General features: G+C 39.5%; 1 protein-coding gene across 24 annotated transcripts in view; it reads left to right on the top strand.

The window, feature by feature from the left end:
• adgrb2 (adhesion G protein-coupled receptor B2) overlaps window positions 1-25,854 on the top strand; it is a 264,320-nt gene that overhangs the window by 65,681 nt on the left and 172,785 nt on the right. The window lies entirely within an intron of this gene.

Genomic DNA, 25,854 nt, shown 5'->3' with positions numbered 1-25,854 from the left:
AATATTCAATCAGAATACTTGTATGTATGTTTCAGTTAATACATGTCTTCTTGCTCCCCCATTCAAATGATACATACTAGGTAGGTTTGTTTCTTTTGTAAATGTGGCTGTGCCTCAACAGATGCAAACCTCACCGTGCATCACTGCAAGACACATTTTGAGTAGACTCCAATAACAATGCCGTACATCAAATTTGCTCCCATCTTCCAAAAAACAAAACAAAATTAAGAATAATTATTAATAATAAATACATAGTTTGCCCTGTGATTGGCTGGCAACCAGTTCAGGGTGTCCCCTGCCCACTGCCCGGAGATGGCTGGGATGGGCTCCAGCCCCCCCGCGACCCTAATGAGGATAAGCGGTACGGCTAATGAGATGAGATGAGAAATACATAGTTTCGCTGAACATATTCAAATGTTTGTTAATTGGCAACTAGAAGCGACCAAACACTGTAATCAGGTACCATCATGACCATTTACATCATAAAAATGCTGGTTTGTGTACACTATCGCTAACCTTAAGAAGTGAAGTCTGGCTACAAACTAGGACCACAAGGAAAAATAAATAATGCCCTCCAAATACAAAAAGTGGTCTAAACGGGACCAAATCAGATGCAAAAATGGCTGTACAATTTCCTGCCTGTGCATTGGATATACAACTTGTTTTTTTTTTACTTCGCTGTAGTTCATATGTTGCTTCAGCCAATAAAAATGAGGAATAATATGGAGGTTAATTTGTCTGTAAATCTCACAGTGCCTCACCCAACACATACCCTCGCACACCAATTATTATAACAGCATTCGATTTCACATCCAAATTGAAGGATGCTGATTTGAAAGGAAAATGTATTGTTTTGCAGAATTGCTACACTGGAGGAAAACTCAAAGGTAGAGTGGTACTCTCTGATTGGATGCCTAGTGAGTCAGTCCTATATTTGTGATTTCACAGCTAGTCTTTTATAAATACATAAAATGAATTGATGTTCTACCCAGAAAACTATTGGGTGAGTACTGTCCAGCAATAAGGCTAAAACCACCTCCTTCTGTATCCAATGAGTATTTACAGAATTACCCTGCGATTTATCTATACATCCTCTGAGATGAGGTATTTATATTAGCGCTCGCGCAGACAACGAGTGCACAAAGGTGTTTCAATAACCCAATAACCCAATAAGCCAAACCTAACACACAGCGACGGTGAGTAATGTCTCTTGCACGCGCGCCTCTATTTGACGAACGTGAGTAATTTTTTCCGCAAATAAGAAATAATGCGAAACTATGGAAAAAAAACACATGCGTGAAGGGCCATCTCCGCCCGGTGACCAAGGTAGGGAGGCGCAGGGGAGCTAAGATTAGTATTCCCACCTCGTGAGCGATGGTTTTCCCTCTGACCGGGATAAGCACTGAGTCTCTTTATACTCACGGTGGAAAAAAAAAGCCTTTCCGAGAGCAGCGCTTACTTGTGCAAGCACACACACTAAGAATGGATGAGTGTGTTGGTACGATAGCGTCGAAGGATCGTTCAACCCTGGCCGTAATTCACCAGAGGTGCATGCCAAACTCCTGTTGAAGCTATCTGAATGTGATTTGTCAAAATTGAAGGCCAAACAAAAAAACCATGATACTTAATTTGATGCGGCTACGCATGCAAATGAAATGCAGTCTTTTGCTCAGAATTTCAATCGGGTCCTAACATTTGAAGCATTTCTCAGTGAAATTTGGTACTTCACTCTCTATGGAGATAATGTTAAAATGTTTTAGATTTCTGATTTCCAGTAATTTATCAGGAGAACTTATTTGTTCAATATTACATTTGATTTGCAGGTAACTACTTAGTTCTGCTCTCCCTTTAAAACATCCATTGTATCTGCTGCTGCAACGTTTTGTTGTCTGCCACAAGTGCATGTAAAACATCTTGAAAAAAAAGAGAAGTAAGAAAAGGACAATAGAACAATGATATCAAGATGTAAATGCATCCAGGGTCCCTGCTGTTGAGACTTTAGAGGCTCTCATTGTCTGCCACAAGTGCATTTGAACACATTTGAAAATGTTAAAAAATAAGAAGATCTGAGCACAAAGATCTAAGTACAAGTAAGAAAAGGCCCATAGAAAAGCGGATACAAAATTCACAGGGAAGCGATTAAACCTGTGTTGAACTGGTTTGAAAACCTCTTCGTTGGAAGTGAGTTTGAGCATGGCATGAGAAGGTTGGAGAAAGTCTGTGTTGGGATTAAATATAAAATAAAACTTTAGAGAGCCTCATTGTTACAGCGAGTAAAAAGCTCTGCAAAAAAATAAGTGTGTTCATCCTAGCGCAGGGTTCACCAAGGGCATCTAAGATCACCTGAGTAGCCCACACATATATGTCTCTCCAATTGTATGATCCCAGATCAAATATCTAAGTTCAAGTCAAAAAGGAAAACAATATCAAAATTCACAGATAAGTAATTGAACACGGGTTTGGTTATTTACTATGCCACATTGTTGGAAATAAAGTATGTGTCAAACAATAGTACAACGTTAGAGCGCCTCATTTTTACTGCTCAGCTAAAGCCCTGTGATCCCTTAATGTGTTTATCCTAGTGCAGGGTTGATCAAAGTAATGCTATAGGGCACCAAGTTTCCCCTGAAAAACCTCTGAGTAGCCCACAGGCTGTTTCTGAAAACAGCCTAACAGTGATGGGTCATTGTGATTTTCTAGGACATTTTATTTTGAACTGGCACAAAGTATCAATGGTTGAGTGGATCTATTTTAACCCTGGGTCTGATAATCATACTATTTACAAGTATGATAATAACATCATCATAACAAATACGGAACATAATAATTAAAGTTTTTGCGGTATTTATTCATTAACAAAAATGTAGAGCTTAATTTTCTCTTCCTGGCAATACAATACCACCTGAGGCATAATGCTTTTGTATGTAAAACAACAATTCCCACTGATATTCACACACTATGACAAAAACGCCATTGGGATTTGAGTGTTTGCAGTTTTCAGCCGGATTATTATTATTATATATATTTTTTGGGGGGGTAACGTCACGCAAACACACACGAAAGGCAAACAGTCGAATTCAAATCTCTGGGGGACGGCATCACATGATCATGGACACAGGTGCACGCTGGGATGCAAGGCTATTTTCAACAGTTAATCGATCACATGAACGCACTCGAGCTTGAGGAGGAGTCAGTGGGCCGAAGAATGGTGTGTATCTGTGAAAGCGATTGCAAGATGTGCCCATACGTATCTGTGTTTTATTGCAATTGAGTTGTTCTACTACAACTCAAAAGTATATAGGTATTATTCTTACTTTACTACAGGTGCAAATCGTCTGTTTCAAATCACAAATGCTACAAACTACAGTTAGAGTAATAGCAAATGGTTTGGTTAGGAGAGAAGTCCATTGGCCATGCCCCAGCGATTGCAATTGTAATTCCCGTATATTCAGCGTATAGCGAGCACGCCTGATTTATGACTAATACTCGGTATAACGTTTTGTTTCACTTTTCTTTGGCTCAAACTAAACACTGTTAGTGACAAACGTTGATAATGGCCAAGGAAAAAATATTATTTCACAAAGTAAACTGCGAACACAATACCAAAATGCTAATTCTTTTTTTGGGGACTAATGTTTTGCTGAATCAACATTCTTAGTCTCATTATAACCATCTGCAATGAGGGAAGTCAAGTCAAGTTACGTTTATTTGTATAGCCCTTAACCACAAAGGGCTGCACAGACCACATATTTTTTCAAACCACGGACTAGTATTACAATATCCCCTGATCTAAAACCTACATGGGGGCAAGGAAAAACTCAAAAACCTCACCATAAGAAAATGAAGAAACCTTGAGAAGGGACCGCACATGAGGTAATCCCCATTCCAGGATGACCAGGCTCCAATGGATGTTGTAATTACAATTAATACACAGATATTGTCAACATAAAGTATACGTTAATCATATGCTTTCGAATAGAAGTATATTTTATGCCTAGATTTAAACAGTTCCCCTGAGGTTGCAGATCTAATCTCAGGGGGAAGAGCATTCCACAGCACTGGGGCCCGAATGGAGTACGCTCTTGAACCTACGGATCTCTCCTTGGCTCTTGGGATCACTTGTAGACCAGCATTTTCAGAGCGAAGGCTCCGGACTGGAATATAGGGGGAAATTCAATCCGAAGGATATGAGGCAGCAAGTCCATGCATGATTTTGCATAATACCAACAAAACCACATCTTAAGCTTTCAGAAGACAATAATGTCCCTTACTATGCAGATACTCAGCACAGTAGTGCATAATATACGAACAGTATTCATAATATCCATAATATGAAGTAAAAACTCAGCGATTTTGAAAAAGAAAATCCTCAAATTCTACACTTAAAACTTTAACACTGAATAAATATGGCCATTTGATATCTTTCAAATTTGATATTTTCATGATGACACCTGAGACACAGCCTCACCTACCTCCCCTGACTGCACATCTCTGTATTCAGACATTTACACGGTATTGCGCTGTTTATTTTTGAGATTCACATGACATATTGATGCATTATACTTCAAGTCTGACGCCCGCCTACACTTTACCCAAAATACACCCTTGACGTTCGAGTGTCATCTTGACACGTTTTCCCCCCCAAAAAAAGTCTCCTAGTGCGTTCATTTGTGTTAATCTGGCATGACGCGAAAGGGAATCTGTTTGCCAGACACGGCCTTGCATGATAGACAAGGGCTATTTATCCTAATACACGCGGGGAAGATTCTAAAACACAGTCGGAAGCTGGTGCACACATTCACAGTGAGTGAAGGTTGCGCGTTCCACAACAACCGCCAGCCAGAAGCATGACCGTGTTTTGTTTTATTGCTGTTTCCCCTAGCCTTTTTTTTTTTTTGGGTATTCATTTAGGCGAGCATCAGCTGCAGCCTTGTGCATAAAGTAAGGCTACATGCGACACAAATCAGGTTATGTGTTTATGCACCAGGGAACATTTCATGGAGTTGACTGTTTTCACAGTCATTCGGGAACTGAATGGAATGTTAATTTTCTGGGTTATGAAAATGTATGTTTACGTTATTAGAAGAAAAAATACTGATCAAAGGGACATTGTGTATTATTTAGTGAATGCTGGTTGGAAAAAAAACATTTAATAACAAGCAAAAATTCATTAACGATCATATTTACGTGCATTTTTCTAAACTAAATGTATGTTAAGATATGTGCATTTATATTACGTAACAGAAACCTCGCCTTAAGGGAGCTGACATGATTGTCTGCCATCTTGTCTCTAAGGGAAACCAAAAACCTAAAAAAAGGCTGTGCAAAAAAAAAAAAAGTAAAATTTGTGTTATTGTGGCAGCACGGCGGCGCAGTGATTGGCGCATGTGCGGCACAGTTCATGTCTTGGGAACCTCCTGTGTGGGTTCAAATCCAGCTCCAGACTTCCTGTGCGGAGTTTGTATGTTGTCTTGCGTGGATTTCCTCTGGGCACTCCGGTTTTCCTCCCACATTCCAAAAACATGCATTTCAGGTGAATTGGCCGGTCCAAATTGTCCCTAGGTGCGAATGAGCGAGTGAGTTGTCTGTCCACGTGTGCCCTGCGATTGGCTAGCAAGCAGTTCAGGGTGTCACCTGCCGACTGCCCGATGATTGCTGGGATGGGCTCCAGCACCCTCGCGACCCTACTGAGGATAAGCGGTGTAGCTAATGAGATGAGATGAGTTGTGTTATTGTTGTTATTCAGCCTCATGCTTTTTAGCACTCGTTTTCGGTTGCACTATACCATACAGTGACATCTAGTACACAACAAATAACCACTTTACCTTTAAAAAATATGTATTAATATATTTCAAAGTGTAAAGATCTGCTTCTACTTGTTTTATATAACACAAAGATAAGAATAAATATTTGTTTTTTTTTGTTGTTTTTTTTTTTTTGGGGGGGGGGGGGGGGGGGTTGTTTCCTAAAGGTCATGTAGATATACATACATACAGTAAAATGACAATCTCCTGAAATCTAAAAGTTTTTGCTAAAGACTAATAAATAGGAATTATTGATTTTTAAACAACGTTAACCTCCAGTGTTTCTACATCTCCGGCAAAACAAAACACAAAAACACACCACCAAGGACATTTTGTGCAGGAAAACTAGAAAACATGATGGATCATTTGAGTCTCTGACGTAACCTGACACTCATTATCGGTAGAAAAAAAGTCACGCACAAAAAAAAAACAAAAAATACATGTTGTCTCATTTCCATTTGCCTGTTACATTCCTACCAAGATGATATTCCTGTCCAGGGCGGGAACCTTTAAACAATCTGGTAGATGAGGAAAATGTCTCATCCACCACCGACATGACTCACCCTCGCACCAGCCATCCCATGCGCTTCAACTAAACTCTAGGGATACAGTTTCCTCATCTTGTAACAATTTCTAAATTGGGCCCCCGTTGCCCCGGGATGTATTTAATTGCCACACACCGGCTGGTGATGCTAATTCGCGGTGACAAAACGAGAGCAACTGGAGAGAGTCCCACTTCCTTGGGAGTGACTTGGAGTTAGCAAGGACGACTGTCGGACCGTGGACGGATGCTCCTAGTGTTTGTTCAGAAAGAGTTTGTCGCTACCATTTTTATATATATTGCACCACTGCAGTGGTCTCCTGCGTGGTGGCTACTGGCACTATGGTGCGCACTAAGGATAGCTGAGGTACCAGCAGACCTGTTCTGAACATAGCTCATTTCTGACCCATCATTGTGATTTTTTCTGGTTATTCTTTATTTGTATTTTTGTGGTTGACAGATCCTATATAAAGCTACTTACATTAATCAACTTTGAAACTTTTTGGGGTCCCTAGTTTTAAGGAAAGGCACTGTTTCTTTCAATGAAAAGAACATGAAACTAATCAAAATACACACAATATATTGTCAAGGTGGTAAATGACTATTTGTATTGTAAATGTCTGCTTTGTAATGTAACATCTACATGGGTCTATAGAGGCCCATTTCTAGCAAAAAGCACTCAAGTAACAATAGAAAGCTAAGAGATTATAAGAAAACTCTTGTGCAGTTGTGTAAGCACAACTGAAAACAGTTATGCTGTTTGGAGAAGTTATAAAACCAACCTTCTTTTGAGCTACAGTAATTCAACTTTCAGAATGGCAAATATGTGTTTCGTGTGAAACTCGATTGTAAATTCTCGTTGTAAGAAATTTTGTTTCCAAGAAATTAAATATCTCCTACAATGGTGTGTACTACTGCCTTCATAGAACAGCATAAACATGTACTAAAAAGGGTAGAAAAGAAGTGGAAAGATGACAAGTACTTTAGAGTCCCTTGTTTGAAAGATAGACGGCTTATAGGTCAATAAAAAGCAGAGTTGAAACCCTGCTCTCAAAACCCCAGTGTCACTACCTACAGTAAAGAGATGCTGGCCTTCAAAAAGCCATATCTGGGAATGGCCAACAAAAGGAAAATGTCCATTTGAGTAAAATAATACTGACATTAGACAACTCGTTTAATAAATACAAGTTTGTCATATTCTTGGAAAACACACAATCGTCAGGGTAACCCCAAACCTTGGAACAGTAGCATATATGTATCCCCATGAGTCATCAGTGCAGGCCCTTAAGCAAGGACATATGTCTAACATATTTACATCATTCAGCAAGTTACACTAATACACACAAACAGCAGTATTCACGTGACAGACCCGCACACAACTCCCAGACGTATGCAAAGGTTGGGGAGTCGGTATCGATTGACAATCGTCAGCTTGTCCTCTACGACAAGTACTGCCCCGAAAGCACTGCAGCAAGCATGTCAGAAGTGGATATGGAGAGAAATTGTTTGGGGGGGGTGGGGATTGAGAGAAATTGTACCAGTAAAAGTAGTACAGCATGCCATGTGGAATTTATATGATATTTAATAAAGCTGTACTAAACACAAGTTCAAAATGTAAATGTGTTCAGGGAGAATTTGTAGCGAGATTCACCATCTTATCATAGTTTGGTAAAACCATTTCATGCTGGCACAGTGCGTCACAGTGGTTTTGTAGTTGGCGTGCAGCCCCATAGTGCAAAGGTCCATGGTTCAAGTCCAGCTAACACAGCGTCCTCCTGTATAGTTTGCATCTTCTCCCCGTGCCCGTGTGGGTTCCCTCCGGGCACTCCGGTTTCCTCCCACATTCCATAAACATGCATGTCAGGTTAATTGACCGGTGCAAATTGTCCCTAGGTGTGAATGAGCAAATGGGTTGTTTGTCTCTCTGTCCCCTGCAACTGGCTGGCAACCAGTTCAGGGTGTCCCCTGGCCACTGCCCGAAGATAACTGGGATTGGCGCCAACACCCCCATGACCCTACTAAGGATGAGCAGTGCAGATAATGGACGGATGGATGCTCAGATAATCCATCTTAATTCATTTCACTTTTAAACCTGTGTTGGCCCTGGGGGGTCTTTTTTGCCATTCGTGTATTTCCGCCTGAAATGAACTGCACTCCTGCGGCTGTATTCGGTTTTCCCCAATTTCATATTGCTGCGAGTGTGGACTGTCAGAAGGCGTTTTTTTCTCAGGAAGCGTGATGTTCTTGCCAGCCTATAATTAAATACACGGTTGTAATCATGATCCAATACCCTTGGTAGACTATGTCTGAAGGTATGGGCCAACCAGGTGCTTTATTTTTCCAAGGCCCTGAAGTATGATTAACTTAACCTGCAAATTAACTATTCTGTTTTGGAAAAGATATATTATCCCTGGTTGACTATTGCCGAGAGTAGGGACCAAAAGAGCAAATTTTGTCATGTAAGGCAGCAACACCCGTGTGGCTTTGGTCATTATCCCCGGTCGATAATGCTGAGGGCAGGAGCCAGTAGAGCACTTTTTTTTCTGTTTGAGCCCCTGAAAGTGAGGTATTGTGACCCACATAAAATGAACTGTTTTGGCTCAGATCTATTATCCCAAACACAACGATGAATCAATACAATTCCACAGGCCTTGCTTTTGACACGTGTTTTAAAGAAATATTGGATATAACGGATCAGCTAAATGTCGCACATATTTCCTGGTGAATTGCAAAATTTGACTTAGGAAAAAAAAGGTTTTCCTTGATCTAAATTATTTATAAAAATATCAATCTTTCCACATTTGGGATCTCTTGAACTTATTTCCAAGTGCCTACAGTTCTTCCGTCTGCAAAGGATGTTGAGCAAGGGCGATCTGCGAGTGAAGGGCAAGCTAGCTTGATAATAATGATGAAGTATGTAGCCGCCTGGCTAACGATAGCCCAGATCTGCCTGGAGTCTGCCGGCTATGCAAATTAGCCTCGCGCCGGCGATGAATCAAAGACGTCGCCGACCAATGTTTCTCTTCACAGCACTTTAGCTAAGCCATCGCTCACAAAGGACGCAGCAAAGACGTCCACATACTAGCACAAACAGAGATTACCCTCAAACAAATCTGCGCATTAGCGAAAAGAACTTGAAAGAACGGACACACACTAGGCTTGTCTATGTGTGGATTGGTTGTCAGAGTACAATGGCCTCTAACATGGTCTCAATAATAACAAGGCTCAGGAGGAAAATCCTCCAATTTGATGGGTTTTGCAGAAGATTTGACTTTGTCTTTTACTGTATGAGCGCAAGAAGCCTGCAGTTTTTTAATGCAACAATTAGAAGAAAAGTGAAGGTCCCCCAAATGATAGACTGAAGGAAGCATGCAGAGATTTTCTACAGTTTGGCATCTTCCTGCTGACCATCAGGGCCTGGAGGTTGCTTCAGGGGACGTTAACAGATGTCCTAGTGTGACGGTAATTTGCTCTAATATAAGGTTAGACGGGTGCCACTTGTGTTTTGAGGGGTTTCAGAGTGACAGGACCTTTGACATAGTGGCTTTTTCTCCTGAATATTAAATCTGAGACTGTAATCAAGTGTTTTGTTTGTTACAATGTCCTTGTCAGGTCAAGGGGGCTTTTCTGCTGCCATTTGCTATAAGTGCCAGAGAAAAAATCTCAAACAAATAATAAGGTACAAAATAATGAACTAAACATCATAAAAAATGAATAGGCAATTTCAGATCATGAACAAAGTTATAAATTACAAAATAGCATTATAAATCGTAAAAGCAAATCACAAAAAAAAAAATCACAAACAAATAATAAGGTACAAAATAATGAACTAAACATCATAAAAAATGAATAGGCAATTTCAGATCATGAACAAAGTTCTAAATTACAAAATAGCATTATAAATCGTAAAAGCAAATCACAAAAAAAAAATCACAAAATAAATAGGCCCTGATAGAATTACAAATAATGACTAACACAAATAAAGAAATAAAAACAAAAAAATCAATCCAAAATGGAACAGTAAGATTATTTTTGCGCTTTTTTTAATGTTATTTTGGATGGATAGATAGATAGATAGATAGATAGATAGATAGATAGATAGATAGATAGATAGATAGATAGATGGATAGATAGATAGATAGATAGATAGATAGATAGATAGATAGATAGATAGATAGATAGATAGATAGATAGATAGATAGATAGATAGATAGATAGATAGATAGATAGATAGATAGATAGATAGATAGATAGATAGATAGATAGATAGATAGATAGATAGATAGATAGATAGATAGATAGATAGATAGATAGATAGATAGATAGATAGATAGATAGATAGATAGATACTTTATTCATCCCCGGAAGGAAATTCACATTTCCAGCAGCATCCCTGAGCTGAGATCAATACAATAATAAAGCAAAAAGAATACAATATACAAATACACAGTGTGACGTGCAAATGCCCACTGTAGCGTGTTATATAAAATATCTAAATAGTGCTACACAGAATACATATTGCAATAAAATTCGGTAATATGCAATGTAGGTGGTGTGGTTTAATGTGGGCTTTTACTCTGCCGGGTAGAGTTAAAGAGCCTAATGGCACGAGGAAGAAAATATCTATTCAGTCTGTCCGTAGTACAAGACAGTGACAGCAGTCTGTCGCTGAAACTGCTCTTCTGTCTGGAGATAATGCTGTGTAGTGGATGCGATGGATTATCCATGATTGACCGCAGCTACTGTTGTTAGGCTGTCCAGCTCTTTGCCCACAACAGAGCTCGCTTTCCTAGCCAGTTTATTGAGACGAGAGGCATCCTTCTTCTTGACGCTGCTTCCACAACACGCTGTCGCATAGAAGAGGGCGCTTGCCACAACTGTCTCATAGAATATTTTCAGGAGCTTTTTGCAGATTTTGAAGGAGGCCAGCCTTCTGAGGAAGTAAAGTTGGCTTCGCCCTTTCCTACATAGAGCTTCTGTGTTGGCAGTCCAGTCCAGTTTGTTGTCCAGCTGCACACCCAGGTATTTGCAGGTCTGGACAAATTCTACACATTCTCCTTTGATGGTTACAGGAACCGGGTGAGTTCTGGTTCTCCTGAAGTCCACCACCATCTCCCTGGTCTTGGTGGTGTTCAGGTGCAGGTGGTTTGCGTCGCTCCATCGGACAAAGTCCTGAATCAATTTCCTATACTCCTCCTCCTGCCCATTTCTGATACATCCCAAGATCGCAGTGTCATCGGCAAACTTTTGCACATGGCAGGACTCAGAGTTGTACTTAAAGTCCAATGTATACAGAGTAAATAGGAACGGAGAGAGCACGGTCCCCTGCGGAAATCCTGTGCTCATAACCACAGTGTCCGATTTACAGCCCCCCTGTTTCACATACTGGGGTCTGCCTGTCAGGTAGTCAGTAATCCATTCTACAAGGTGTGAGCTAACTCCCATCTCTGTCAGTTTCCTACTCAATAGCAGAGGCTGTATGGTATTGAAGGCACTGGAGAAGTCCAAAAATGTAATCCTTACAGCCCCCTTAGCCCTATCCAGGTGAGAGAGGGATCGGTGTAATATGTATACTATAGCATCCTCCACTCCCACCTTCTCCTGGTAAGCAAATTGCAGAGGGTCGATGGCGTGACGGACCTGTAGCCTCAGGTGGTGCAGCAGCAACCGCTCCATGGTTTTCATCACATGTGATGTCAGGGCGACCGGCCTGAAGTCGTTGAGTTCCTCAGGTCTTGATTTCTTTGGGACTGGGATGATGCAGGATGTTTTCCACAGCTGAGGGACCCTCCCCTGTTCAAGGCTCAGGTTAAAGATGCGCTGTAGAGGGTCTCCCAGCTCAGACGCACAGGCTTTCAGCAGTCGGGGGATACTCCATCTGCCTTGCTGGTTCGCAGCATCCTCAGCTCTCCACACACCTGGGCTGCAGTTATTTTTAGCTCTTTTTCATTTGTTTTTTGGTTTCCGGGGTCTAGTCGCAGGGGCAGGAAATTCTGCAGTCCCACAGTTCGTGACCATAGGCGAGTTTAAGAACATTGATCGACTGGTGGGCCCTCCGACTCAGTTCATTCTTCACCACGATGGACCAGGACAGGGTCCACATGACGGCAGAGGCTCCACCGATCAGTCTGTCAATCTTTGGTTCCATTCTACTCTTTCTCATGAACAAATACCAGAGGTATTTGAACTCCTCCCCCTGTGGCAGGATCTCCTTCCGGACCCACGGCATCTTTTTAAGACAGAAAACTCTGATCTCAGATCTGGAGGTGATGATCCTCATCCCAGCTGCTTCAAATTCGGCTGCGAACCTTTTCAGTTCGAGCTGAAGATCATGGCTTGAGGAAGCTAGCAGCACAAAACAATCTGCAGAAAGCAGAGATGCAATGCCGTCAAAAAAAAAACATTTCAGAAATCTGTGTATACTGTATATGCTATGTTTTTAATTCAGATAAATAACATATTAATGAGTTGAATTGTATACCTATTGATTTTTCAAATGATGCCAAATTGTATTATTTTCAGAAATTACCAATTCACAAGCGTAATATGTATATTGTTTTTTTCTTATTTTTAAACGGGATTGTATTTATTCAATATTGAGAATTGTACCCAACAACACATACTAAATAATTAAGCAAGATAACATTTAACATTCAAATCCAATAGGTTTTCCCAATTATTGGTATGACATGCTGTAAATGAATCATTTGGAGTGAGTTGAGGAAAAAAAAAAAAGTAAAATGAAACTAAATTGAGTCAGGAAGTCTGAATTAAAAATAACACTTTTATTAATTCTGTGATTTTTCTGTCCTTCCTTTCACATTCATTATTTTTTCCGGGTTATCACACTTCTGACAAATATAACCTGTTCTTTGTTACCTTGCAAACATGTTATATCACTCTAAAAAGCACAGTGACAGGCATTTAAAGCTTTTGACAGATTAATGACCCCTCAGTCAATAAATGCTCCCCTGCTGGCTTCAGTATAGTTCCTTGTATATGGACATTGGTGCGTTGGTGTGCACTCGTGTTTGCAAGGAAACATCCGAACGGACTCATGGGTCTAACCGTCATCGCAAAGATGGCTAAGCAGTTACAAAATCAATGCAAAGTGATGATGCATTTGAGTGATGTTGCATTTGTGTTACCGGGACAACGCTTCTGGCTTGATGGATGGAAATCAAGAAAATTGTAAATGGACTGCGACTGTATTCGGTTGTCATACAGCAGAACGCAAATTGTCCAGGATTGAAAATGTGAATTCAATTTGTACGACTTGAACTAACATTTCTAGATTTATCATAGATTCACCGACAAAAAGGGGCATACCCCTTATAGTCAGTGAAGTACCACCCAAATGGCCCAAAAATGTAAAGTTCGCCTTATAACAAACCTGGTGCGCCTCATATGTGCATAAAATAGGAAATGCATATAGTATTTATTCATATGCAATACTATATTATTGCATTTGTCCAATGACTGATCAATCAGAAACATTGCAAATCAAAAATCTCTAAACATTGTATGCAATCAGAATCGAAGTGTAATTCTTTGAATTGCATGTGGCTTACAGTCCAGTTTGCCTAATTTTTTAGGAATATATGGTTTAATTTGGTGCGCCTCATAGTGCGCATATTATGGTACTTTGATTGGCACCTAAAATCCCTGCCCAACAGTTGCAACATCATTTTCTTTTTCTTTTTTTAATCAATTAGTCGAAGCAAAAATATGACAATAATGGACTTATTTCTTATTTTGGTTAAACAGGGAAATCCATTTAAAACTACAAACATTAACCTAAAATGACAGTCTGTATTAGCTAGTGCCTCCTAGCTGGGCTGTTTGATGAGCTGATATATGTAATAGAAACAAAACAGTGCAATTAACATAGTCAGTACAGTTGATGATTGAGTCAATTGTACAGGTACGATTCAGCTAAAGATAGTTGCATACCTGTCAGCCTGTACGTTTTTATTATGCATTTTAAGATGTGTACGACATACAAGAAAATCTGTACGGAAAAAAGGCAAATTTGTCAATTGTGGGTACCATCCGGTAAACACCGACTATCACGAAACGGCAAATCAATCAAGTCAAACGAGTTCGCCGCTATCTCGGTATCGTTTTTTTTCCGTTGCAAACGAAGCTAGTGGTTTCCTGTGGTAGTTATGTAGTGAAAGGAAGTCCGTCTCTTTTTAGAGAACTGTTTTTTTTTCAGCTCAACTCAATAAAGAGAGCTGGCTCTCATACGGCTCACTTGCTTTGATGCATTATATTACGAATTATTATATTGTATACATAAATTAAGAAAAAAAGAAAGTATAAAAGCAGAAAATAAAAAAAAAAGACAGGTTTATGGTTATCCCTTTAATCAGTATATTACCGACAATGATTTGATACAGAAAATGAATTATTAATTTGAATAAGAAAATGTATTATTCTACTTAATGCTATTTGCATGTATTTTTTCCTTCTACGGTAAACGTCCAAGCTACTTAATTTTTTAACCTTTTTTATAATAAACGTCATTCATGTCGAGCAACTCAGTACTCACAATAAAATGTTAATTTACAATATATATGATACAACGTGACACATGTACAAAACAACATGTTAAACTACATAAATAAACACGTTTGAAAAAAAATATGGTGTAAGATTAGTTTGTATTTTGTAAGGGAAAATACGACATTTTGCATGGGCATGAAGCCATGGAGGTTGATAGGTATGTAGTTGTTGTTGCTTAATTAAAATAATTCAAAAACTTTATATAAAAATGCAGGACGAATATTTATCATGAAGCACCGCCTAGTGGTAAAAAATACGATATGAGTAAATATACATGAGATATTATTGAACTATAAATTAATACCCTATATTTGACTTTTCCAGATAGTTGGAGTGTGGCACGTTTTTTGTGATCAAGATAATATTGATCATATGCCTAGAAGTTCCCTGTAGCATTGCATCGCCATGGCCTGGATTTCCCTTTCCAGCTTGACTGTGAAAGTCCATTTTTTTCCAAGCGTAGAAGAAGATGGAAATAACCAGCACTTGTATGAGTATGAGCTTTGATTTAATCGCAATCAAGATTAATTTAAGTCTGTGCAAGTGCGGCTGTTGTTTGAGCTATCCTGGCAATGGTTTCTGGTTATGACCCCTCTTTTGATACATCCATCCATCCATTATCTGGACTGCTTATCCTCAGTAGGGTCGCTATATTTGGGCAGTGGGCAGGGGGATACCCTGAACTGGTTACCAGCCAATCGCAGGGCACACAGAGACAGACAACCATCCACTCACTCATTCACACCTAAGGAGAATTTTAACCGGCCAATTAGCCTGAAACGCATGTTTTTGGAATGTGTGAGGAAACCGGAGTGCCCGGAGGAAACCCACGCAAGCACGGGGAGAACATGCAAACTCCACACAGGAGGTTCGATCTCATAACTTCAGAGTTGTGCCGCACACGCGCTAACCACTGCTCCGCCGTGCTGCCCTCTTTCTATACAACAGCTCTGATATATTTAAATTTGGGGACATGTTCACATAAAGCTGGTAAAAAATGGCAATCTCTGTTCATGCACATGCCAGCTGGAAAGTTGGAAATAAGTTACTGGAAGTCCCACCCACATGTGCTTCCCCATACTTCTGACTGCTGAGGCTAAAAAGGTCAGTCTAGATTTCAAGCCATCTGTATATGCCCCGAGGTGATGTTTGGTGGAAGTGATAAGACTTGAGAGCCGCTGGATCTGGCTTTTTTTTTTTTTTTTGCCTTGGGAGGAGCGGTAAGGCTCTGAGCCCAGTCACGCTCCTCAGCAAGTGAACCCTGGTAGTTTAAACGAGCCCCAGTGGTCCTCATTACCCTCTCCCTTGGCGCTCTCACGCTCACAGATGCACTCTTACGCACTCATGATGCCCTCATAGATATGAAAGAGCGCCCCTTGCATGCACACACAGCTGTTGTATCTGCTGATGTGAAAAGCAAAACGCTAGTTTGCCACAGTTTATCCAGGCAGATGTCCGGTCCTTTTTTTTCCCGCATTCAATGTTCATAGGGGGGTCATTACCGCCGTGATGGGTCCAATGATGCTCAGACAGCCCATAGGGTAAGAACTGTGAGTGCCCGGCGCCCTCGGGGGCGATTTTGGCTGACACTGTGAAATAGTCACTGTCAAAAATTACTGAAACGAAATAATGAAAATTAACCTGTTTCGCTTGGCAGCTATTGAAAAACAATTAGCCTAGTAGAGCCATTGTCCTTGAAAACCATAGTCCTTCCAGTTTCCAATGTCTCCCTCCTCCAACGCTGCTGATTTGCTGAGCAGATCACAACAAGACTTTTGGTGAGCCGAAAATGTGATAGACCTGTGATAAGTTTAAACTTTAGTAGAGACTCAAATTAAAGAGTGTATATATAGATGGATTTTGAACTTGCAAGAAAGATAGGGATAGATGCCTCTGGATGAGGAATTCCAACCTGTTCTAAGAACCCCCACATCCCAAGCCCTTTTATTTATAACATATCTTAAATTCCAAAAGCAGATCCACCCTAAGGGGTGTGGTGATCTAAGAACAGCAACATGATCAGCAAATCGCAACAATAATGTTTTAGCCAACAAAAGGAACAACCGTGTGCAATAATGGTCAAAAAAGACAAAATCGTATTAAATAATCACTCCTTTCCAGATGTCAAACATTAAAAAAACCCTTTCCATGATTATTTCACACTGAAGAATAAGGTTCTTCAAGGTATTTTAGAACACATATGTCAAAGTCACGGGCCATCGAAAACATAGTCAAGGGCCCTAGGAAACCTTATTGCAGGCCAAACGTGGCCACTAACACAATCTTGATTCATTATAGTATCATACACGGAAGATTGTGTATTATTTTTAAGCATTATTCCTGGTCAACACGTTTCCACTCTGTTTTTTTTTTTTCTAGATACAACTATACTTTAACATGATATTTCAGTTGAGTGAATTATATAAACTTGCTATTTGTTTTGAAAGACATTTTTCTTCTAAAATGAACTCTTGATGGTACCTGAATAATACCAGTTTATTTTATTTTATTTTAATTTATGTTTTGTTTTTTTATAAAGGAAAATGCGTGTTCTCTGCCTGTTGAAAACTAGATTACTAATGGAGCAATACATACAGTAGATATTGCTTTATGTTTTAAACCACATTGGAACGATTTTTTTTTTTTTTTGGTAGGTTCAATTAGATTCACTAGATTATATGTGCTATTTTCAAAATGTTGAACATTCAATCAGCCCAGCCCTCGGCCAAGTGCCCAAACTTTTATTTGGCCCGATGTCCATTTCGCTTTGACACCCTTGCATTAGAATGCTGACATCCTTACAATGAATTCATAGATAGATAGATAGATAGATAGATAGATAGATAGATAGATAGATAGATAGATAGATAGATAGATAGATAGATAGATACTTTATTCATCCCCGTAGGGAAACACACACTTCCAGGAGTCTCCTTTGTTGTTTATTAACAGATTAACAGGATGCCCTCGGGGTGCTTTGTTGTAGTTTAGCCACAGCGGAGTGGATTATGTCACACGCTAGTCCAAAAGTTCGACGTCCCTGCAGCAGACGGAAATCTTTGTGCACAGGGATACACCACCTCGTGTTAGCGAGTCCACCTCCTCTCCGCTTCCCGCAGGCTTTCGTGTCTCTGTCTAATAGGGCTGAAGCCCGATAGCTCCGGTTAGCTCCGGGTAGCGCCACGTTAGCGTCCGGGATGCTAGACATGAGCCACGTTTCCGTAAAACACAGCAAACTGCACTCCCTGTGTGCTTTGATGTTTTTCACCAGCGCAGCCAGTTCGTCGGTCTTATTTAATAGAGAGTTCACATTTGCCATGATTACGGACGGTACCGAAGACTTAGAACGCCGCAAGCCGCTTAGCTAGCTCCGGCTTTGTATCCACGATAGGGCCCCCTCATCACGCCGGCTCAATAATTCTTCAGGGCAAGGAGTTGGTTCTTCGAACAAACGCATTTTTGTGTGTTAAAACCCATGATGATAGGATAGAAAGTAATCCAAAGTGCAGTGGTCAAACAGGACGAAGAACAGCGAAGATAGAAGCAGACACTTAAAACAATATATCACAAAAGTACGAAATAACACGGAGCTGCTGGAAAGGCAGCGCCGCTTTGATCATGATCATGAATTGGTCAAATTCCTTTCCGTTCATTTAGCATAATAATCTCGGTGAAAACCATGTGATAGGACAATAATCAATAAACATTATGATGGTCACAACTTAGACAAGACTTTCAAGCTAAAACAGGAAATCTGGCTACCTAAGTGAGTTGCCATATTTGGATTGCACATGATGAAAAAAATCTCAATGAAATCTGCATAATATGTTCATTGGACCTTTATACCAAACGCGGGATTGTAGCTTCATACACTGATTACAATAAGGAACTGAGACCATCTGGGTCCATCTTGCCACTAATCTTGCTTTTCATTCCATTACACATCTCACATCGTGCTCCAGCAGAGAACAGCAATCACCAGTCAATGCGTGAGCCTTCGGTATTGAGCGCCGTTTGAAGCGTTCGACCGGAATCGTGCTTTGTGATCACCCGGGCGAGTGAATGAGGTAACATCTGTCTTCAGAGTGGACCCAGATGCCCACTGCTGCTGATTTCCTACCAATTTCTGCTAACTAAAAATACATATTTGACGTTTATAACCGTCAGTGGCATTCAATGAGTCACTGTTGTGACTTTTTGTTTTATTTTTTGGGTTCTTGGAGGGACAAACCTAAGTGAATGTTCATATATTTGAAAATTGTCACAGAGTTCCTGCTCTGGCAGTGACGAAAGACATAAGCAGAGTGTTGAGATGTATGGTGGGTCACAGGGGAGCTATTGAGGACAGTCTTGAAAGTGAAAAAAAGTCACCGATTTGAAGCAAGTAGGTGTAGAATGTGACTGATAGTGATGATGACAAGTTGGAGGATGTCACATTAAATTGCTTCATGGTACATGTTCATGTCAGCATTTCTATTGTGTTAGGTGTGTTTTGTATGGTTTTTGTTTTGGTTTGTTTGCTTCTTTTGTGGTGCGGTATGTACTACAGATTGATTTAGTACTCCATATGTGTGTATTTAAAATGTTTCCATTCTTTGAATAAGTGTTGTATGCACTACGGGTGTCTCTGGCTCCTCAGGAGCCAGAGTACAGGAATGCAACATTTGTTTTTTTTTTTTCATTTTTCAGGTATTACTCAAGTTTATCCATAGTATATAAACGATTTCTATTGGTTACTTACTTTTGTTGTGTTCCACCCAAAATAGCTTATAGAACAGTAGCATACCTGTCAACCTCCACAGCTCCATGCCCTTACAAACTGTCGTATTTTCCCTTACAAGATACAAAATCATCTCAGACCATATATTTTTTCAAACGTGTTTATTTATGTAGTTTAACATGTTATATTGTACATGTGTTTCGTTATATCATATATATTTAATCAACATTTTTTTTGTGAGACACCGAGTTGCTCGACATGAATGAGGTTTATTGTAGAAAAAGTTAAAAAAATAAGTAGCTTGAACGTTCACTGTAGAAGGAAAAAAACATGCAAATATAATTAAGTAGAATAATACATTTTCTTATCCAAATTATTAATTTATTTTCTGCATTAAATTGTTGTTGTTAAAATACTGATTAAAGCGATAACCACAAACCTGTCTTTTTTTCATTTTCTCCTTTTATACTTCCTTTTTATCTTAACTTCTTTATACAACATAATCATTCGTAATATAATCCATCAAAGCAAGTGAGCCGTTTGAGAGCCGGCTCTCTTTAATGAGTTGAGCCGAAAAAAAACGGTTCTCTAAAAAGAGATGGACTTCCTTTCACTACACAACTACCACATGAAATTCGATGTTTTATAAGACTACATGTATTTCAAATTTACTCAATCAACCCAGCCCGTTGTATTCAGATCAGAATGACTTACGGCGACTCGATGATTGTATCCAAAGAAAATTCAACTATGTCGGAATGAAGCATGATGGGAAATCACCAGGTGGCAGACGCATGCGCACAGTAGCATGAAACCGCTCGCTTCATTTGCAACAAAAAAAAACCCGATACCTAGATAGAGGCTACCGCGGCGAACTCGTTTGACTTGACTGATTTGCCGTTTCGTGATAGTGTGTGTATACCGGATAGTACCCATAATTGGCAGATTTGCGTTTTTCCGTACAGATTTTCTGGTACATCGTACACGTCTTAAAATGCATAATAAACGTACTTTGTACGGCAAAAACGTACAGGTTGACAGGTATGCAGTCAGATCATTGAATGAAAAAAAAGGGGTTCTTTGAACTCCATTGGGCATTATTCTCACATATTCTATGGATAAATCTTCTAATTTCTAAGGACTCCTCAATAATACACTCCACCTTCATTGAATGCCAAAACGAATGTTACCTGAAGGCCACGCCCAACAATTAGCCCGAATAGGATCATTTTACTCTATTCCCTCTGACTTTTATCCTGGGAGTGTTTTACCTTAAATTTTCTCCTTATAGCCTTTAATACATCTTTACCCTAAAGAGCCATTTCAAATACTGTTGATTACACAAATTCACAACCTTGCTATCAATAACAATAAAGACAATTCAATTCAGTCCAATTTCGTACTCAGGCCATAACCTAGCAAAACCCTAAAAACACTATACATAAGGGAACTTTTCAGGTCCCGGGTTCAATGGTGCTTCTGCCAGAGTGGTGTCGGTTTGGGAGTGTAGAGTTTTAAGCCTTGGTACGTTGGAGGATGCTCTCCAGCGTCAGTCATCTTCAGTGATTTAAAAAGAAAAAAAATGTTTGTGTCTGTGGCTGTAGTGGATATGTGGCAAGTTCTGGTGGGAGTGAGGAGTCCATGATCGACAGGGCAATTTGCTCTATCTGTAGCTGTTTCTATCTGCAATATAGGTGCCTTTGAGTGTTCACCATGCTGTACAGTCGTAAGTCTATCTCTGCTATACAGCGCCACATTTTTTTATTAGTCCTTGGTATGTAATAATGTGGGGGAGGGAACAATAGCCTTGCTCAATAGTAAGGCAATGTTTCCTCTAACTTCTTTTGTACCACAGTAGGGTAAATCAAACATAAACAATTAGAGGAAATAGATGTACAATGTATTTAATAATGAAATGATATAGATGAAAAAAAATATATATAATAGAAAGCAAAAGGGAAAACATACAAAGAATATTGTGTTGCCCACCTGCTCGGTTGAGTGAAGTCGCTTGCATGAAAGCAGGTTAAATTTAGCTCAGCTCAGTAACTGTGGTGACTTAGTCTTTCCAGCTACAGTGTCTTGCGGAACTATTTGACCCCCCCTTGAACTTTTTGACCTTTTGCCACATTTCAGACTTCAAACATGAAGATATAAAACTGTATTTTTTTGTGAAGCATCAACAATAAGTGGGACACGCTTTACTGGATATTCTAAACTTTTTCAACAAATAAAAAACAAAAATGTGGGTGCGCAAAATTATTCAGCCCCATTGAGTTAATACTTTGTAGCGCCACTTTGCTGCGATCACAGCTGCAAGTCACTTGGGGTATGTCAGTGTGGTACATCGAGAAACTGATATTTCTGCCCATTCCTCCTTGCAAAACAGTTCGAACTCAGTGAGGTTGGATGGAAAGTGTTTGTGAACAGCAGTTTTCAGTTCTTTACACAGATTCTCAACTGGATTGAGGTCTGGACTTTTACTTGGCCATTCTAACACCATTATATGTTTTTTTGGTCAACCATTCCATTGTAGCTTTTGCTTTATGTTTTGGATCATTGTCTTGTTGGAAGACAAATCTCCGTCCCAGTCTCAGGTCTTGTGCGGACTCCATCAGGTTTTCATCCAGAATGGTCCTGTATTTGGCTCCATCCATCTTCCCATCAATTTTAACCATCTTCTCTGTCCCTGCTAAAGAAAAACAGGCCCAAACCATGATACTGCCGCCACCATGTTTGAACGTGGGGATGGTGTGTTGAAGGTGATGAGCTGAGCTGCTTTTACGCTAAACATAATGACTCGCATTGTTGGCAAAAAGTTTGATTCTGGTCTCATCCGACCAGAGCACATCTCTTCCACATATTTGGTGTGTCTCCCAGGTGGCTTGTGGCAAACTTTAAACAACACTTTTTATGGATATTTTTAAGAAATGGCTTCTTTCTTGCCACTCTTACATAAAGGCCAGATTTGTGCAGTATACGACTGATTGACTGTCCTATGGACAGATTCTCCCACCTCGGCTGTCGACCTCTGCAGTTCATCCAGATTGATCATGGGCCTCTTGGATGCATCTCTGATCAGTTTTCTCCTTGTATGAGCTAAAAGGTTAGGGGGATGGCCCGATCTTAATAATTTGCAGTGGTCTAATACTCCTCCTATTTCAATATTATTGCTTGTACAGTGCTGTTTGGGATGTGTAAAGCTTGGGAAATCTTTATGTATCAAAATCCAGCTTTAAACTTCCCCACAACAGCATCTCAGACCTGCCTGGTGTGTTCCCCATTCTTCGTGATGCTCTCTGCGCTTTTAACAGACCTCTGAGACTATCACAGTGCTGGTGCATTCATACAGAGATTTGATTACAGGTGGATTCCATTTATCATCGTTAGTAATTTAAAGGAGCTGAATGATTTTACACATCCACTTTTTAGTTTTTTGTTTGTTAAAAAAGTTTGAAATATCCAATAAAGTATGTTCCACTTCATGATTGTGTCCCACTTATTGTTGATGCTTCACAAGATATTACAGTTTTATAAAGATCACAAAATTCAAAGGGGCCAAAGAGTTTCGCAAGCCACTGTAAGAGGCTAACACCTATTGTATAATTTTTCCTCTGAGATACATGTGGCACTTCCACTGTCTCGCGTGCAAAAGTCATGGATTTTAGAATACCCTCTCCTCCCTTCAAAACATTTTATTTTTGGATCTACAAGATTCATATAGGTCAACCTTTTTCATTTCAAAACTGTGAATTCCTCCAAAAGGTGTATTGATTTTATTAATTACTGAACTCTTTCTACACATGCACATTTTTATATTCAATACTGCATTTCTATTCTAAAATGTGCCCTGATACAAATCGATTGTACTAAGTCAAAGCGGGGATAAAACGAAGCCATTTGGAAGAGCGCTCATTAACCATAAAATTCTGCTGCGCCGAATATCTGGGTGTTCAAATTCCCAAGCCATATTTCGGGGCCAAATAATAGCACGGAGCATTTTTTCGGGGGAAGATGTACTGCTCCACTCATAATGGTTGAACTCCATTCCTGAATGAACTCCTGTAACATATGACAGCTCTCGCAATTAGCCTCGTTGGAATAACTGCACTCTGCACTTTGCCCTAGTGAATGTCCGATGTCCTTTTCTCTTCCTGGAGAAAATTTTCCAGGAGGTTTTAATCATGGTGAAATGTTGTATTCCATGCGTAAAAAACTGTGGCTTTGCAAAATATAGAATTCACCAAAGCTTAGTATTTATCAATAGAATGACAACCATTTTTCCATCTAAAATATCTCTGAAAACACTGTCAAATGTAAGCATTTAACTTAGAAGTTTGTTTGCAATTATGCATTTGATGCAATTAATATATTAAACATAGACAGTGACAAGAGGATAGGTATGTGTCAGGTGACATATTCAGATTTAAAATAGAAAAAAACGTACTTCATATTCACCGTTTGAATGGCATAATGAGAAAGCAATACAGTATATTAAAAATAATAAAGAAATAAATTATTTTATTGACTTACCTGATATCATAAGTCGAAGCACTACTTCTTTTGATGAAAAGTATTAGATAGTAGAGGTAAGATCGGGCCTAAAACACCCAGCCCTGTATAAAAGGCCGAACCCGCCGGAACCCGACCTGTTAACTTGATTCGGGGCATCGAGTAAATGAAATGATGAAATGATTTGCATTTATATAGCGCTTTTCATATCAATGACTTCCCAAAGCGCTTTACAGTGTGCTTCACATTTCCCAATAGCGGCCTTGTATTGCAGCCATGTAAGACGCTCACCTGCTTATTGGGGGTATTAAGGGTTCAGTGTCTTACCCAAGGACACTTCGACATGTAACACGGACAAGCCGAGTCCGAAGTAAACCAGAAGCTATACTTTGGCGCCAAAATAAACCCTTCGGCACAATGCATACTTCAAAATGCGCGATTCGGGTTTACTTCTGGCCGAGTCCCTTGAATCAAGTGTGCACATCAAAGTGCAGCGCCAAAGGGAAAACATTGGCGCCGGGGTGCGCAATTTGGCAAAGTGCAGCAAAATGAAACCGAACAAAATGGCGCCAAAAAGAAAATCGTATTCTGCAGATTACAAAATTCAACAAGTGAAATACGCAGCCGAAAAGCAGAAAGAAAATTTCTTAAGCTTGTAAACTATTGGCGAGAAGCAGAAATGACGTCTGACGTAAAGGACGTAGAAGTGGAAAGAGGAAGTGGGGCATATTTTACCGCAACACCAAGGATGAAAATAGGTTTCCATTTAGTGATTTGGAATTAAACTGATAGTTTGGTAGGCATTTTATTCATTATAGAGTTATCTTAATTATATAACGTGCACATTTTGGCACCAAACTGCAGCGCTGTATTGTGTTACTCAAGTAAAAGTATTGTTACTCTAGGAAAAATATTACTAAAGGAGAAGTAAAAAGTAGTCATCTAAAGGATTACTTGTAGTAAGTAGTAACTTAATAAAGTAATTTCATGCCGTGCAGATCAGCTACGAAGGAGAAAAAAAAACAGCGATAAACCCGGCCCGGCCGGACTTAATGATCCACATTTTAAGCCGGGCCCAAGATCTTACGTCTAAAAAATAGGAAATCCTCCATTTAAAAAAAAAAAAAAAAAAATCAATGCAGCAACATAAAAGACTGGATGGCTTGACTGTTTTCTTGCTAATTTAAATGATCATATTTTTTGGGGGGCTGAGGTGTATGCTAAATCAAAATCCTTTGTTTCACTATTGCCCTGTGCCATGAGGCAAGATAATTGTGTGGCCTTGACGCTCAGCATAGTAATTTGTTAAATATCAATTACATTAATAATATTTATAATGTGAAAAGTTAGTCATTTTGAAAAATAATATACTATATTCATAAAGTTAAATGCAAAATAACTTGAATACCTGGCTCACCTGACTGCACCTGGTTGTACTGTATAGTATTTAGCCTTAGAACTACCAGTGCTGTGTATATCTGAATGAAAAACATATGAATATGGTAAAGTATTTAAAACACGTTCAAGTATAAATTAAGTTTGACATATTTTTTTTTAAATACATTTCACCACACTTTAATATGCATCTTTATAAATATGTTCAGACTTTGGCATGTGCTTTAATAGATGTTTGAACATAATTAAAATGTTCAAACATACTTCAGCAAACATTTTCATCAAATTTGAAATATTTCTTTATGTGCTTCCAA

This window comes from Urocampus carinirostris, chromosome 2 (genome assembly GCF_059441175.1).
Source record: "Urocampus carinirostris isolate Australia breed hairy pipefish chromosome 2, RoL_Ucar_1.0, whole genome shotgun sequence".
Taxonomy (NCBI): domain Eukaryota; kingdom Metazoa; phylum Chordata; class Actinopteri; order Syngnathiformes; family Syngnathidae; genus Urocampus; species Urocampus carinirostris.
This window is presented reverse-complemented; position numbering and strand designations above follow the sequence as displayed.